We start from the raw sequence: 18273 nt of genomic DNA on the forward strand, positions 1-18273 counted from the left end.
TCATTACTCCTCTTCAAACATAGATTTTTGATTTATGGTATCGTGTTTTCCAGTGTTCTGTCGGGTTTGTGATGGATTAACCCTGAAAGAAAAAAAAGAAGAGGTCACTGAAATCTGGCTACATTGTACATTATTCATTCAACACACTCCCATTAGCCAGTCATTTTATACAATCACAGCACCAAATACTTGGTATGTCAAGATTGCCAAGACACAAACAAAACACAAACAAACAAACAAATGGAGAAGACTAGAATCTTATTCCAGTAACCAGCCAAATTACTGGAATTTATTACAATATACATTTTTACATAAAAATTCAGCACTTCAATAAAAAAAAAGAACACACACACACAAAACACAAGCATTTGTGTGTGTGTAAAAAATACTTGAATTACAGCATGCTGTGATTTTTTTTTTATACATATATGTGATCTGTTTGTTATTCTTGTCGTGTAATGCTCTGTTATCTTGCCAGTGGAGGAAGATTTTCTGTATTTTTTAAATCAGACAATAAATGATTGAATTGAATTGAATTGAATGCTAAACCATAAAACAAATGTCTTTGAATTAGAGAAAAAGGAATTGCATCATTATACAGGAAGCATATTGTGAAGCCTGACTACTACAGAATGGCATATCAAACATACAGAGCTGCCAATTAGTACGTTTTTAACATATAAATACTTTTTTGGAGTAAAATACGTCCGTACATTTTTCTGTGCGAAAATCAATTTTTTGAAAATTCCGAGTATGGTTATGCAAACATGACTAGACTGGCTGTGAGAACGAGCGCATGCATGGTTGTGCCGTTGTGTTGTGTGCAATTCCTATGCATAGAGATCGTATGCAGCGTGCGCGAGTACACTACAGACATGCACTATAGGATTGCTTACAGTGAAGTGCTTCTCCCAAATCACCCGACATTGCTACTTTCATGAAACAAAAGGCGGATTTGTCAGTGATAAGGGCGGAGACCTTGACGACAAACTACTTAATAGAACACAATATTCCTTTCCCTGCAGCCGATCATTTCACGGATCTTGTGAAAGTCGTGTTCCCAGATAGCAGTATCGCTGCATGCTTCAGTTGCAAACGTACTAAGACTACTGTAAAACGAGAAATTTTCGTGTGCATTTTAATTTCGCGAATTTCGCGTGCATTTTAATTACGCGAATTTCGCGAGCGCCAAAATTCGCGAAATTAAAATGCACGCGAAAGTTTTTGTCTACACTACATGCATTGAACGCCAGTGGCAATTCGCGAAAATTTCATGCCACGAAAAAGGCTATCGGCTCCAATTCGCGAAAATTTCATGCCGCGAATATATCATGTTTTACAGTACTTCAATTGCAAGGACCCTGGGTCAAGAAGCTAAAGGTAGGCGAAGTTTTAAGTTCTGCAAACCAGATCAGTGACTTAATAAAACTTTTAGAAGTTTGGGATTACACATGTAACTGCACATGGTCATTAGACTGGAATAATTTTGCATCTTACATTTGTGGTTTCAGCCGAGTTATTTTTAATTCTATCATTCTAATAGTATTTCAAGTTCTGGTAATTTTTTCCAATAACTTCAGTTAATTAGTTATCCAGTTAGATGGGACATTAAACACTTCTCCATATACTTGGTTGTTCCATGTATTGTTCTATGAAGTTGTTGTACCTGTAAATGTATGACTTCTTAACACACACACACACACACAAGTAATATATCTCAGTAGAAATAAACAATTTATTTATGTTCAGTTTTGAGGAAAAAAATATGAGTAAACATGAAAAAAAAAAAAAAAATGCCAGAAAATTATCCTTTTTACTAGACCCCTACATGTATCTGTTGCTGCTTTGTAATCATACTCCTTAATCTGGGGTGGTGGTGTTTTTAGGATTTTTAATCTACTTCATTATTTTTCAAGTAATATTCCTTCTATTTTTTGTGGGATATTATGTGTGCAATCTTTAGATTTGATCTTTGATTTCATATAATTTACCTTAAGATTGCCTTTGAAACAATTAGGAGCTTATATAAACTACATGTACCTAATTTCAGAATACAATGATTATTAAAGTGTACCGGTACACGAATGTCATAGAGAAAAACAAACACAAATTTTACAATTTCTGATCTGGTTGACATTTTATTTTATTTCATTTATCTTCTCAATGTTTTTTTTTTATGGTATGCTTTATATATGTATTGTTGTATGATTATTGTTGTTTGATGCTGCCATGCATGCTTGGGTAGGGGAAGAAAGTCCGTGGGCTAGAGTAATTTGTTTTACTTTTCCTTTTCCAGGCAACCTGAGCATGTTTGGCCAGCATCATTTATTTGCTTTTATTTTTTGACTTATTGTATGTTGTTTTCAATTGCCGAAATAAATGATAATAATAATAATAATAATAATAATAAATACACAAATTGAAATTACTCCATTGGGCAGCTTTTTAGATGTAGACTAGTAATGTTACATTATGTTTGATTTTAACAACAGCTGAACTGGTTGACAAGTTGAGAAAAGAGCTATTTTCAATCTCAACGGATGGAAGTAGTGACAGGGGATGTGAGGAACAACTTTATCCCATTATCGTATGCTACTATGATTCTGATAGCGGTAGAGTTATGAGCTGTCTCCTAGAAATAGCAACAACAAAGGAACGTTCAATAGGGGAAACATTTTTCTCCGTATGGACAGTGTTTTAACCCATTGAGGACGGTTTGATTTTGCTACAACACGCATTTCCCATAGACCCTTGCCTGAGTATACTCTGGACTCGTCCTCAACGGGTTAAAGGTGAAAAATATCCCTTGGAAGAATGTAATTGCATATGCTGCTGACGATGCAGCAGTAACGATGGGATCTCAAAGTGGAGTTGCATCGTTCTTCAGAAAGGAGAATCAAAACATCTTCATCTTTAGGGTGCCCATGTCACCTGTTGCACCTATCTATTTGCAGAGAAGGGAGCCAGTGTACTACCGTTCTCGCCTGTTGATCTGCTAACTCCAGTCTTTTACTACCTAGAAAAGTCAAGGAAGAGACACAAAGCCTTCAAGGCAGTACAACAGATGTTGGGAGCAGAAAACCATGCGATCCTGAAACACGTCTGTACATGCTGGCTTTCGATGGAAAGAGCTGTTGGAAGGCTTACTGAACAGTGGGAGCCTCTCAAAGAATTCTTCAGATTGGAGGCAGAGTCTGATGGAGCTAGTCAACCTAGAAAACAGAAGGCTAAGGTTACTGAAGAGTCTAAGTCTTCAGACAGAGAAGGTCAAAGCTCACAGGCACATGCTGAGCTTGTTGGAGGTAAACGGAAGAAAGACAATGAAGAGGGGAATCCAAAGAAGCAAAAGGTATCACAAGAGAAGGCATGTGAGCAGTCTAAAAGTGTTGCAAGTGCTGGACAGAGCTCCATAAAGAAGAGACCAAGTTCAATTCTGCAAAGCAAGTTCAAAGTCATTCTCAAACAGAGTCGGTTATTATCTGGGTCCAAAAAGAGTCCTGAAGTTGCACCTGGAATCCAGAAAGTTCCTTCAAGAGGAGAGAGTGCATTCTCAAGTTTGCTTTGGAAAGAACCATCCAAGGTCTCCAAGCATCCCCCAACTACATGCAGTAGGAATACTACACAAGGTCCTTTGGATGCAGGCAGAGGGAAAAAAGTAATAATAATAATAATAGCTGGTTTTTATATAGCGCATTTCACACACTTCAGGGTTTCAATGCGCTTTACAGACTATTATTACCCCGGTCACTGGATACATTATTTCCAACCAGCACTAACAGTGCTCATTCTCCACTCCATGGGGAGCATTCTAGCCAGTCGCAGCCATTTTACAGGCGCGCACATGCTGATCAACCAACATAAGCTTTCTCATCCTACCGGGTACCCATTTATACTCCTGGGTGGAGAGCAGCAATGTGGATAAAGTGCCTTGCTGAAGGGCAAACGTGTCGGGCTTGGCATGGGCTCGAACCCACGAACCATACCACGCTCATGTCGTTCACAGTACTTCAATGTCTGAGCAGAGCTGCCAACCATTCTGAAAAATTCGTATTTGTTACGAAAAATCAAAGGGAATACGAAAATACGAAAATGCCCTCAAATAGTACAAATTTCGGGCAAAAAGAAATGACAAATAAAATGACAAAGACGCATCACCTTACTGTAATGTGTACTGTATCTAGCTACTTGCCGATGCAGCGCGCACGCACTGTACTAAACTGTAGACAGGCACGGAAGAGAAAAGTGCGCTAACACGTGTTATGGGCTGCATGCGTGCATATACTGCAGTCCACGTTGTGGGCAGCCATCGCATCGCCAGCTGCAGCTAGCAGGTAGGTAGAGCTCTACGTTGTACGATATACCAGTGGGTAGCCCAGCCTCATCTCCCCGATCGGTCGACCACCACCCAGCTAGCGTTGATCGGCTGCATAGCTGCACGCAACATGTACAGTATGTGTACGTGGACGTACGGTAGGTAAACTGTATTAAAAGTGGTAGAGTCAGGATTGTGCCTCCAATTTCTGCAATTTTTTTTGCTCTTCTTTACTTCTTCGTCCGCCTATTCCTTTACCCTCCCAAGTACGGACTGACTTTTGAGAGTGTTGTATGGTCTTTACAATGTTACTGCAATATATTTCTGCAATTGAAAAGTGAGTTTATATTCGAGTGTGGAAAGATTTACTGACCGACCCGTGCGCCAGTAACAATCGTGAAACTATTGTAGTAAAACATAATTGCACCAAACAAATATTTGCATTCGTTCATGCAAATTCCAAGCTCGTGATGAAGATTATAGTATTTTCCCCTCTGAGACTGTGAATGTTTCCCTAACGATCCTAACGACCGTTTTGGAGGTACTCAAATTATGTGTGTGTGTGTGAGTGTACAGCAATGCTTATTGACCGATTCGGTTTCGTTGAGGGCAGCAGACATTTTACGGCACAGGGCACAGCCATAGTGGGTGTATCAGCCGACCCCCCCCCCCCCCTGCTCTCCCCCACCCCGGGGCAACATGTTTATCACGCACTTGTAACAAAGGTTCGCGCACTAAGCAAGCATTTGCGCACTCAGTACGAGACGCCTATTGGCTAAAGCAGTTTTTCATTCTGCGCGCGTGCTAATGTAGGGAGAGGGGTGGGGGAGTGCGGAGGGGGGGGTCGGCTAATACACCCACTATGGCTGCGCCCAAGCCAAAAATACACATAGCGCATCACAGAATCGGTCAATACTGCTGCGCTGGACAATGCTTGCTGAATACAGTACTGAATATCCCGTTATCCCCTACCCTGGGCATCACGCACGCAACGTGCTGGTCTGGTGAATGTCTAACCAGCGTGCTGCACCAGGCCGGTGCACCGGCCCCAGCTGTTTCAGCGGCAGCTACTTCGTACCAAGTAAGTACTAACATTTATGTTTGTTTACAACTTCTCGATCTCCTGATGGGCGGCGTGGTATACGTATTCGTCACGTCGCGACGATGCTCGGCGATGAGCTTGTGAGTCTTGAGCTCTTAGTGAAAGGAGCTAGCATTTTTTTACAGTAATTGAATGAATTTACCGTGTGCATTTAGCGATTGAAAAGGGATTATCAGCACGACTTCTATGAATGATACGAATTATGGATGGATTCGCCTGTAATGCGACTTGAACTTTTGTACGAACGATCGTCTTGAGGTACGTACTAACTTTAGACGTGACCAGTGCCAGGCCATCGTAACTTACATTTTATTTTATTTGATGATCGTCCACTTTTGATTTGACTTTTCACCCGACATATCGGAACTTTGAGAGACATTGCTGCCGTTGCAAGACAACACTCCACTGCATAAGGCTTTAGAAAGTCCTCAGGAGCAGGACGAAAGCTTGCCCTCTACAATTCAAGGTTGGTTGAAGCTCAGTCATTTGATTTATATGTATATACTTGTGAAGATGTTGACCATTGCAGTGAAGACTTGGACGATAGGGGAACAGATTACTTGTCTCACGAAGAAAATCATAGTGAAAATCGTATGTATATAATTATACATATATATATACACACATTTCACCAAAAAAAAAAAAAAGAAGAAGAAAAGACTGATTTGTCTGTGCTGTACAGTTTTTTGATAAAATGTTAAACAAATTTTTCTCTCCCTTTATCTCCTTACAGTCCTTTCCTCTACAAAGATGACCACAGATCTGGCTTCCAGCATCTTTAAGCCTCCATCATCAACCAAAGGTTCTGCTACCAAGAAGACTTCATCAGGGATGCTGGTTTCTGGGACAAAGACAGCACCGTCACGACCTGCTTTTGCCTCAGGAGACAAAGCAGGCCAGATCATTGGACGGCTGAACGACTACAACAAACTGTATTGTCTTTTTCTGTTGAAAGTCATCCCCACTTTCACTCGCTTCAACCTTGAACTGCAAGAAGATGCACCCAAAATTCACCTTCTTCATGACAAACTGCAGGACTTTCTGACAGAAATGTTGCTACACTTTGTGAAGCCAACAAGCATGGCCTCTTCCACTACTGTAGCTTCATGCAACTACAAAGGTGTCAGCAATCAGAGGGAGGATGAAGAACTGATTGTTGGTCATGATGTCACCTCCTTCCTTGCTTCACACAAGTTTTCTTCCTCTCAGACTACTGAGTTCTTTTCTTCTGTGAGGAAGTTCTTCACAGCCATTTGTGACTACATTCTGAAGAAGTTTCCCATCAACAATGAAGTTCTCAAACATGCAAGCGTCGCGGACCCCAGAAAGAGGCTTGTGTCCAAGTTTGAGTTGGTGTCTTTCTTCTTTGACCAATTTCACATGTTGGAAGACAAAAGGGATACAATCCAGCTGGAGTTTGCCCGACATCAAGTGGATGACCTCTCTGATGTCAACATTTCTCCATTGCAAAGAGCTGATGACATGTGGGTTGAGATTTCGAAGCTGAAGGACAGGTCAACTTCTCAGCTGAAGTATGTGTACCTGCCAAAGATCATGCTAGCCATCATCTCTATTCCGCACAGCAATGCTGAAGATGAGCGAATTTTCAGCCTGGTGAGGAAGAATTCCACCGAGTTTCGTCCTAGCCTTGCTACTAAGACACTCTCAGACTTGCTTACGCAGAAAGTGATGTCCTTAGCAACAAATCGATCATGTTATGAGATGACATTCTCAGATTCACTCTTGGGAAAGTGCAAGGGTGCTGCTGCTGCCTTCAATAAGTAACCAGGTCTCATCTGTACACGTATCAGAAGCCAGGTCTGATTTGCAGACAGAGCATGCTGCAGCTGACTGATTTGCATTCTACAACTTGAGAAAAGACTTCTGCAGGTTATTTTTTCTTCATTTACTTGGGGGATATGTGCTTCAGCAGCCTTGCACAGCTTCAATATAGACTGTACTGACTGTTGCAGCCTGCTACAACTTTTGTATCTCCATGTACACCATGCTGTATTGACTGGAGCCTTCTGCAAATTTTCTTTTGAGCCTTTTGGATCATCTTGACCTCTGTGTAACTGTGAGCTGTGTTATTGCAGTCTTTTACTTGAGCCACATTTTGACTCAGTGCATCATTTATCTGACGTGACTACACTGTAGTGTGCAGAATTAATTTCAAGTAAAGAGTTAGCTACAGCAGACTTCTGAACTCAAAACCTTCTACAACTTAAGTTGAAATGTTTGTAGGTTTCTCTTTCATACTTGAATGTGCAGTGTTTCAGCCTTGCTCAGCTTCAATATTGACTGAAGTGACTGTTCAGTATTGCAGCCTTCTACAACTCCTTTGGATACTTGCTTATCTACATGTACATTATGCTGTGTTGACTTTTGCCGCCTCTGCAACTTTTTTTAAAAGTTTTTTTTTGGTCATATCGACACATTTTTTTTCTGCAAACTGTGCTATAGCAGCTATTGCAGCCTTTTGCAAGAACCTCTGTGTTTAACTTGTGAAATGAGTGTACCTTTTAATATGGAGTCACTTGTGTAAGGGGATTTTGTGGTTGAAGCGAGAACATGGAACTAGAAAGATCTGCATGTGAGTTTACAGACAAAATTGTTCTGATGAACATTTAAAGTGAAGTACAATGGTGTAAACTTGATTAAGAACAAAATATTGACCTCATTATATGCATTATCATTGTTAAGACATGATAAAGCTTTAAAATACCTAATGTTTGTTTAAAAAAAGGCCAGGAAAAAAAATCTGAATTTTGGAGGAAAAATACTAATTTTGGAGGTGCTGAGTACTAATTTTTGTTTCCAAAAGTTGGCAGCTCTGCATGTGCAAAATAAAACTGCAAGGTTACTAATAAGACGATAGGCTAGTAATATGCAACCTAGACTGATGGGATAGATTTGTCTCTTCTCATTGGGCTTATCTAATGTTGGTACTTGTAACATGGTCAGCACTCCTCATAGTTACTCACAGAGACAGATTCTGTTGTAACAGTTGCCTTTTCAAACGTACTGTGCAGCAGCGCGAAGTCAATTCACAACTAAAAATGCCCTCAAAAGGGCATTTTATCCTCACCTGATCAGCTCTAATTGAGCATCTAGGCCTAATGTATTCCTAATTCTGGATATCGCATATAGCCGATATCCAGTGATATCAGCTATCGATTCCCTTTAAAGTACCCAGATGTGCAGGGAAGGGTACTTCCGGTGTTGGCGCGCTAGTTGGCGATCGATGCATATATATGCGCATGCATGGCCGGCCGGCCGGCTTTCTTGCTTTTATACGAAGTTATCAGTTTACGTGCTGTGCAAATTTGATCTATGCGACACTGTTTGTAATTATTGATTTTACCTCAAGCAGTCAAGCTTGGTATTTTTTTTTTTCAGGAGTGAAAAGATGGGGTTTTCCTGCGAGGCAGCCTTGTGTTGGGCAGATGATGCCAAGCTGAAAAATATGATGAAATACCCATGGAAGAAAGAACTGTCATGGGTAAAATTTCCAACCAACCGGCAGCAACAGAGGATATGGAGAAATCTGCTGCGGGGAAAAGACAAGTTCGAACTAACTCGAAACTTGCGACTTTGCTCACGCCACCTTGATCAGACAGATATTTTGCCAAATGGAATTTAAAAGAACCCTCCAAAATATTTCTTTTGGAACAGTTTTGGTCTTGATGTGGATCAGGCACAAGAAGAAACGATCGAGCAGCACACCACGCATCTCATGTCCATGTTCCTGCTGATGTACCACACCCGCAGGCTCCCGGAATGTGTGAACAGTTCAGAAAAAGAACAATGAAACTTCGCACTTTCATTGAGGGTATAACACGTCTAGCTAAAATAAGGATCAGTAAGATTGTGTGCTTGCATAACCCGGGCGCGTCTGCGCTGCATTTCAAAGCTGTTACCGGAAGTGAGCTTCCCAGCAAAAATACCCGGATGTTGATAGCGATAGCTGATATAGCTGTATATCGGCTATATGCGAAATGGAGAACTGGGGTCTAATCTATTCCTAAATTTGATGTTTGACTTACCAATTTTTGAATAAGGATTCCTTTTTTCCCCCGTACCCCATACGGAGCATGCTCAGTTGTCTTTTCCAAAAGCATGAACAAAGCTGAAGCTATTGAAGAACTGTTCAGTGATGAACTAAAAGATCTCCCAAGGCCAAGGTAACAGTATTTTTTTCTTCATTGCCTCCATAAATGTGCAATTGATGTCTGTTTGGGGTTAGGTTTTTTATTCCATTTGTCCATGGATGCATCTTCCTAATTTAAGTTTTGTGTTCCTCCTTCAGTTTGTTATTGCATGATCTTTTTATACATCATTTAATTAGCATTTTTACACTAAAGGAATACAGTGGAATTACAAAGGAATTACAAAGATTGCAAAAATTGTGCATTTTCGAGAGAGGCTGTACTTACCTCCTTGCCTATGAGGCTAAAAATCCCCAAAAGTTTACGCTTGAAGTACATAAAAGTATATATCCTCTGAAAGCTTATTCAACAAGGATCCTAAAAATTATAATGAAGTTCAAACATACGGGTTGGCCTTGATATTGTACAGGGTGAAGTAAAAGATAAAGTGTTAAAATTGAGCGTTTACTTATATACCAGTGCAGTGCACATTAGATAAAACGACTACACAAGGCAAATATTTGTGAAGTTTTTGAAGTACAGTCCTATTACTCCTATACCCATCAATAAATATCAAGATAGACTCATTCAAGTTATGTACAAAAACAGGGTGCTCAGAAAAAAAAAAAAAATTGTAAGTAAAATCGCAGTTAAAGCTGAAAAAGAAATTGAAAGTTGATCTTTTGGAGACTCTTGAATCATTTTTGGAATATTCACTCACACTTCATTCATGTTTGAGCTAAATTTCTGTATTTTTGGTGTGTAAGAATACCATTAAACTATGATATAAAAAATGCCATCCACATATTAAAGCGCACTTAATTTACTTAAGTAGTACACGATTTAGTTTATTGCAATCTTTTAAATGTGTTCATAAACAAAATTGTAAACTTTTAAAGAAATTTATGGATTTCTCTTGTCTATTTTGAATCTTCTGTAGTACTAGCAGTACATGGTGGTGTAAAATGATAATCGCTCATCAGGCCTATGTACACATGAAATTATCAAAATTTTACACTTTTGTATAATTAGACTTTAAGCTTTAATTTAGAAGCTATTTTGAAAAGAAATTGCAATAACAGCAGAATGAAAGAGAGTTACCTCAACAAATTATATCCACAAATTTGTATACATCTATTTTTTCAAAGTTGGACTCCTTGGAGTATCATCAGTGTATCTGGTAGAAAGATGAAAAATAGCAAAAATTTTTTTTTCTAATTCCTATTTTCCCATAAACTTAGCCCTGTTTTGAGGGCATGGACCATTAGACTTAAATACCTCTGTATCCCCTTCTTCCTCATTAGATTTGAAAATGTGAAAGTCTTGTCAAGTTATAGCTCCGCAAACTTCGAGATGTCATACATGGAATGGGGCTGCCATTCGGCATCTGGCTGGACAGGGCGACATTTTTATAAGGGCTACATCTCCCTTGCCCGGATCTATTTCAGAGGTATGTATTCAGTTATACTAGGGATTTTTTTTTTTAATTCTTGCTCTTGATAATTAATAACCTTTTACTTGGTGATTGCATACAATCCATATTTTCAATACTCCCAGAAAGTAATTGGTTATACAAGGTTTGGGTAATCAGAAATTGTGTAAAGAGAAAGGCCTTGGTGGCATTTTTCTATAAAACATACTTTATTAGTTATTATAATTTATGCAAATTATATGTATAAATCATATTTTTTCTTAATAGTTTTATAAAATACACTTTCTATTCAATATTTTTAATGCAGGAAGTTTCTAGGAGCCTTTCCAACATGAAAACAAATTGAAACAAATTTCAAGTTTGCCTTTAGTCTTATACATTTTTTTTTGTTTATGAATTCATTATGTATTTTATCCTTTTAATTTTGTTTATATCGTTTCTGCTGTTTTGAGATCTTCCATTGGATCAATATCAAGCTGAATGAATGATGTACAAATCAAAAACGGAAAAAAATTACTGATTTACAAGCCAAAATGAGAAAAAAATGAACTTCGCTATTTGTTTTGTACAAAAAATGAAAAAAAAAATCTCACTTTCTAGATTGACCTTTGGTTGCAAAAGGTCATGTGACTTCAGAACAGGAGGCTTGATTTTCGCAAACTTGGTGTCAAAATATTTGTAAGACTTGAAAGAAAAAAAGTCATGCAGCAGCGTGGCGGTTATGCGTGCACGGCAACATTTGCCCCCCCCCCCCCGCGCAGCCAGGATTTTTGACATTGTCTATGGATTTATTAGGGTGGTAAATATATAAATAGACACCAGAATTAGCTCAATAGTCCTTCAAAAGAAAATTGGGACCTATTACCATTTCTGACAGACAATGACTCAATGTTTATTGGCCACGTGTTTCTTCTCTCTTCTGACATATGCTGAGTGATGATAATAATGCGTCGCCCCCCCCCCCCCCCCCCCCCCCCCATTTGGGCCCTTTGGACAGCCTCTGCCAGGCTTTTGGCCGTTGTTCAGGTCTGAAGGTCAAAGGTCATCCAGACCGTACCTGAGCAAAATTTTGATGCAATCTCGTTAAAAATACTCCTATGGTTTCATGGACCAACTTTCATGACTGGAGGATGCAATACTGGTATTCAAATCTAGGGCGGTGAGTTGGCTCAGTCGGTAGTGCGTCTGCCTCACGATCATGCGGCCCGGGTTCGAACCCGAGTCTGGACTGAGCAATGTTGTGTGTAAACATACCATCCCCTCTAGCAAGAGGCAAAACACTCTGTCCCTCGGATAGGACATAAAATGGAGGTCCCGTGTATGAGAGAGTCACAACTCATGCACGTAAAAGATCCCGCTTCATTCATTCATCGCAAAGAGCAGGGTGTCTAACCCGGTGAAGTGGTCCCACCCCACATCCAACTGGACCCCATGGAAGACCAGCTTAGTGTAGCTGAATATGGGCTATCCAGCCATCTTCACAGATGGAAAATGAACAACAACAACAACAATCTGCCAATTTATTATTATTTCAGGTGTACCCAAAATTTTGGAGGGTACATATATTTATATTATATATATATATATATATATATATATATATATAAGGGCCGAGGGCGCCCTTCGCATGGAAGACTTGGTAGGAGGTCAGTTCGGACGTCAGGACCTAGGGTCAGGTCAAATCAGAAAACCAGTTTCTAAACTTAAGCCTAATGAGCGCCGCGCGGAGATCGTCGGCTTAGCTGTGAGGAAAATGACGACATCCAGTATGTCCGCGTGGTCCAGATGTCGGTGCAAGGGGCATGGACTTCGTGGGAAAATGTGCGACAGAGACAGCTTTCATGGAGAAATCTCTTCGACACGAGTCCTAGACTTCTTCAATTTCTACTTGGCGCGACGTATAATACCACACCATCACCTGTTAACCTAAAACGATGGGGTATAGCGCATGAAGACTCTTGCAACCTGTGCAAAGAGAGAGCCACCACTACACACATTCTCGCGGGATGCCCCACGAGTCTCTGACAGGGAAGATACACTTGGCGGCATAATCGAGTTCTGCGCGTTATCGCTGAGGCATGCAGCAATCAAATTGGACAATGCAACACCAAACCTATGCAAGCCAAACGATGTCATGTGAATTTTGTGAAGGAAGGTGAACAAAGCAAGACAAAATCACAGAGGGCCTTTTCTTCGTGCTTAGATGAGGCAAACGATTGCAAAATCTTGGCGGATCTAGACAAAAAACTTGTCTTCCCTCAAATTGTTTTCGTCACGAGCCTACGCCCGGATATCGTGATATGGTCGGAGGAAAAAAGGCAGGTGTTTATCATTGAACTGACTGTCCCAGATGAAGCAGGCATGCAAAGAGCTCGCGAGAGAAAACGTGACAAATACGAATACCTCTTTTTGGAGATTCAAAAACGGAGATGGAAGGTAGACCTTTGGAAAATAGAGGTCGGCTGCCGTGGATTCTCCAATGGGTCTTTAGCTTACGTCCTACGACGTCTAGGTTGTGGAACGAGGACGACAAGGAAAGTAGAAGGAGAAGCATGCAGCCGTGCCAAGAGGGCCTCGTTTCACTTGTGGTTGATGAGAAATGAGACTCAGTGGTCCACGCCTACCTATATGACGTCATAATACCTACTTAGAGACAATAACCATGGTGCCCAACAACGCGAGTACAACAGTACTGTGGCAACGCGCCTACAACTCTTGCAACGAGCGCGCATGGTTTCATCACCTACTCGGATCATTTGAAATCCTTCAAGCCATCGAAGAAGCTGTTGAAAAAGCCATGAATAAACAAATGACAAAGTTTGTCTAGCGCCTTGACCTAGTTGAGCAAAAGTGCACCAGTCTCAAGGAGAAGTCCGATCAACATGATGGCTGCATCTTTGACCTGGAAGCATCCCTCAAAGCAAAAGATGCTGAAATAAAACGTCTCACCACCGCTCTTGATGTTCAAGCAACAGCTGTCAACAATCTCAAACTGACGATGAATGAAGCAGAGCAATATTCCCGCCGCAACTCCCTGAAGTTCCATGGTGTCAAAGAGAGCAGACTAGAAGACACAGACCAACTCATCCGCCAGCTCTGTTCCGACCAGCTCGATGTGCCCATTACTCTCAATGATCTTGACAGATCGCATCGTGTTGCCCCCCACAACGACATCGCGACATCCCAGCCGTCAAACTCCAACAATAACAGCAACAAGCCACGCACGATCATAGTGAAATTCAGTTCTTACCGTATTCGCAATGCGGTTATCCGTGCCTGTAGGAAACTCAAAGGCAGTGGTATGTCTGTTATGGAAGCTCTCACTCCCATGAATCAGGAACTCCTCTGGTCAGCAAAAAAACATCCCAAGGTCAAAGACGCTTGGTCAATGGATGGACGAATCATCGTACTCTTGCCAGCAACAAACAGAAAGACAATAAAGAAGACCATCCGTAGTAAATGTGACTTGGAAAAGCTTTGACATGGGCCTAAATTGATCCCAAATAGGCACTCAGATATTGGGTAACTTGTTGAATTTTGTATATATTTTTTTCTTTTTGAATTATATGTACACACTTGTATATCTCTGTTTTTCTGTATAACTTTTGCACTTCTTTTCTTTTTTCTTTTTTTTTCCCCAAATGTTTGAGCCTTGTAATAGTTTGATTACTCAAGTGGTCGAAGACAACGGAACCTCAGATACTTTATATACAGATACTCCAGTAATAGTGCATGATGATGTGAGGGTTTCTCCCTTAACATCTGTTTTTCTGGAAGAATCAACTACTTCTGTAGTGAACAAAATGAAAATGTTGAAAATGAAGAAACTCACTCAAGTGTAGTCAAGTATTATCTGGCTAACGAGTTTGATGTAACAGTTCAGCAATTAATGTTAACAGATAATTTTAGTATGTTACATTTTAATGCAAGGAGTCTGTCCCGAAATTTTGATCAAATTCACAGTTATATCTCAAGTATCCAATTTTCGTTCTCAGTGATAGGAATATCAGAGACATGGATAAACTCATCTTTGACTTTACCATTTGTGATTGATGGCTACAAATTTGTCCATGTGGATAGACCCAGTGGCCGTGGTGGTGGAGTTGGTTTGTTTATACATGAAAGCTTGAATTTTACGTTAAAGAATAATTATGAGGAATGTGAAGGTGTTGATTATCTGATTGTAGAAATTGAACGTAAATCCCGTAATAATATAATTGTAGGAGTCGTGTATCAACAGCCCAAATCATCAGTGTCTGCATTTACATCTTTCTTTGATAACTTGTTGAACACTGAGGATTGGAAGAGTAAAAAAGTGTACCTTATGGGAGATACTAATATTGATTTGATGAAAAAACAAGACAATGCACAGGTATTTGATTTTGTTAATACAGTTGTTTCATCCGGGTTTTGCTCAACTATAGACAAACCCACAAGGGTGAATTCATTATCTGCCACTCTTATCGACAACATCTATACAAATGATGTGGGATACTGTAATCTGTGTGGTATTTTATTGACTGAAATATCAGATCATTTTCCTGTATTCTATTTATCTAATGAAGCTGTCTGTGATGATAATGTTGAGCAGGTATCCTTTTGTTACAGGAATGTAACGAGGGCAAGTATCGGTGAGCTAATAGAAGGGTTGAAAACAACAGATTGGTCAGATGTGTATAAGGAAGATGATCCTGATGCATCATATAATGTATTTTGTGCAATATTTACAGGTTTATATAACACACACTTGCCGAAAATTATTAAGCATGTGAAGAAATGTAAGAAAAGTAGGAAACCATGGGTAACCTCTCGTATTTTAAAGATCATCAATAAGAAAAACAAAGTTTATAGAGAATATCTTCAATGCTCGTCAGAATATAGATATGAAAAATACAAGAAATTACGTAATCATGTTACAGCTTGTTTGCGAAGAGCAAAAAGGAGTTATTATTTTAGTAAATTTGACTCAGTAAAAAATAATTCAAAAAAGATGTAGTTTCATATAAATTCTATACTCGGTAAGAAAAATAATGTGCAAAGTGAAGGTATCATATTTCATTTCATTAGTACTTCAGTTTAAGTAGTTACAATATATTGTTTGATGATGTGTCGAATTGTTAATTGATTATCATGTATCTATATGTGCATGTGCATTTATATGTGATCTGTTTGTTATTCTTGTCATGTTATGCTCTGTTATCTTGCCAGTGGAGGAAGATTTTCTGTATTTTTTAAATCAGACAATAAATGATTGAATCTTGAATCTTGAATAAAATAAATATTTTGTCGAATATATTTTGGTTGAATGAAATTTTACTGGATGAAATAGTTTTTTAGTTGGTGTCGAACATAAATATTTGATTCCCTTCTGGCGCGCCATATATACCCCATTGTTGTCCGCTACTTTGATGCAGACACCACAGAAATTTCGATATCACTTCTTTCTGTTCCATCTTGTCACACTGATGCGATGGGAGAGGGCATATTTCAAGTGCTCCAAAGCGAAATAAAAAAAAAAGAACACGTGTTGGCGCAACTGTTGTGCCTTTGGCAGTGATAATGCAAGTGTGATGACAGGGCACAGCAAAGGCTGCATAGCCTTCACAAGAAAGAAGCAGGAGAACATTTATCTGTCAGGTTACCCCTGCCATCTTTTGCACCTTTGTGCTGAAAAGGCTGGAAAGGAATTGGAGGTTGGAGAAGAAATTTTGATTGATATCTACTACCATCTTCATAAGAGTGCCAAGAGATTGTCTTGGCTCCAGGATTTTCAGAGCCTACATTATGTGGGAAAGAGCAACGAAACATTCTGAAGGTGAGCAACCTGGTACTGTAGGCCTATGTACTTGTTTTCAAGTCAGTGAAAGTAATTGTTGTTGTCAAGCATAAGTTCTGTAATCAGACATTAAGTGGATTTTTTTTTTTCAAGGAAAAGTTCTATTACAGTCACTGTAACTTCACTTTTTAGTTTTCACATACTTTGTGTGCATTATTCAATTGATTTGTCCTGTATTAAAGCATAAGAATAAGCCTATAAAGTAAGATTGAATAAGGGTTAGAACACAATAATCTCTCGAAATCGAGAATGGACATCGTCTCGGGGTTTGTTTGTTAAATTTGACAAAATCTGGAGAAGCCACTGTTATTGAACAGTTATTACAGAGCGTAACAGAGCAAAACTGCAATAAACTGTCAACTCTTTCAAAACACGGCTACTCATGTGGTTCTTCAGCGTCACTCCAGACTAAGTGCAAACCGTAAGACATTCACCATTCACCATCATTCACCACTTACACCCACCATCGAAGCTTATCTTGGCATATCGAAAGTAAACATCAGAGCTGGCACAGCCACGATTGCAAGCAGTGCGGAAAGCTATTCTCCAGGAGAGATAGCCTCTTGACTCACTACAGGAGGCTGCATCGGGGTCATACAGGAGATTCCCCAACAGCTGGAAGGGACAAGTGCGACCACTCCTGCGAACTCCGCAGCCGCAAAGCTGCTGCAAAGTAGATGAAGAGCACTGTTTAGATTCCTGAGACTCCAACTCCCTGTGCAGATATTGAGGTGCAGTCTCACCGGGAACACGGCAAGACGTGCAGGAAGGACGTGGGAAGCCATGTGGTATGCTAGCTGTGTGATGATGGGGCCTCCAGATCCCGAATCTGAGATGTCAGACTCGGAGCCGGACAACCAAGTATCCGAGCTGGATGACACCAAGGAACTTCAAATAAGACAGGTACAGGCAAACCAGCCTGTCAGAGAACTACCAATCCCGGATCTCCTTCAAAATCAGCGGGTGAACATGGGTGAAGAATCCTCTCGGTCGATTTATTGTGTAGGCGAAAAGATATGGGAGTAGAGCCAAGACAGGCAGTATGAAGTGGTGCTCCTTTGAGCAGGGAGCAAAAACGCACCTCAACATCTCATAAAGTTGCACCATGTGCAGGCTTGGACACCAGGTCAACTTATGAAGGAGGGGGAATTGACCAAGGTTCTTGTTGGCCGGGTACACAAGATCACAGAGACCGTCTGCGAGATGACATACAAGGACGGAGTCTTGTTCAACAAGCTGGAACGACGCAAGGAATTCTTTGTTGATGCTGTGGTGGGAGTTCAGACCTAGCGAAGAGGTTCAATGACTAGTGACGCTCCAGTGTTTTATATGTGTTTAAGATAATATGGACTGCTATCAGGAGAGCTTTGTTTATTTTTGTTTATTCATGTAATCAAGTGTAAATACAATTCGATCTACCGTAAGAGCTACCACTGGTAAAGT

The 18273-nt window shown here is 40.1% G+C and overlaps 1 pseudogene; it reads left to right on the plus strand.

The window, feature by feature from the left end:
* Positions 1–937: 937 nt before the first annotated feature.
* On the plus strand, positions 938–18120 carry LOC139742042 (uncharacterized; annotated as a pseudogene).
* The last annotated feature ends 153 nt before the right edge of the window (positions 18121–18273 follow it).

This window comes from Diadema antillarum, unplaced genomic scaffold (assembly GCF_040938485.1).
Source record: "Diadema antillarum isolate AM-2024a unplaced genomic scaffold, OU_Dant_1.0 seq00000975_RagTag, whole genome shotgun sequence".
Classification (NCBI taxonomy): Eukaryota; Metazoa; Echinodermata; class Echinoidea; order Diadematoida; family Diadematidae; genus Diadema; species Diadema antillarum.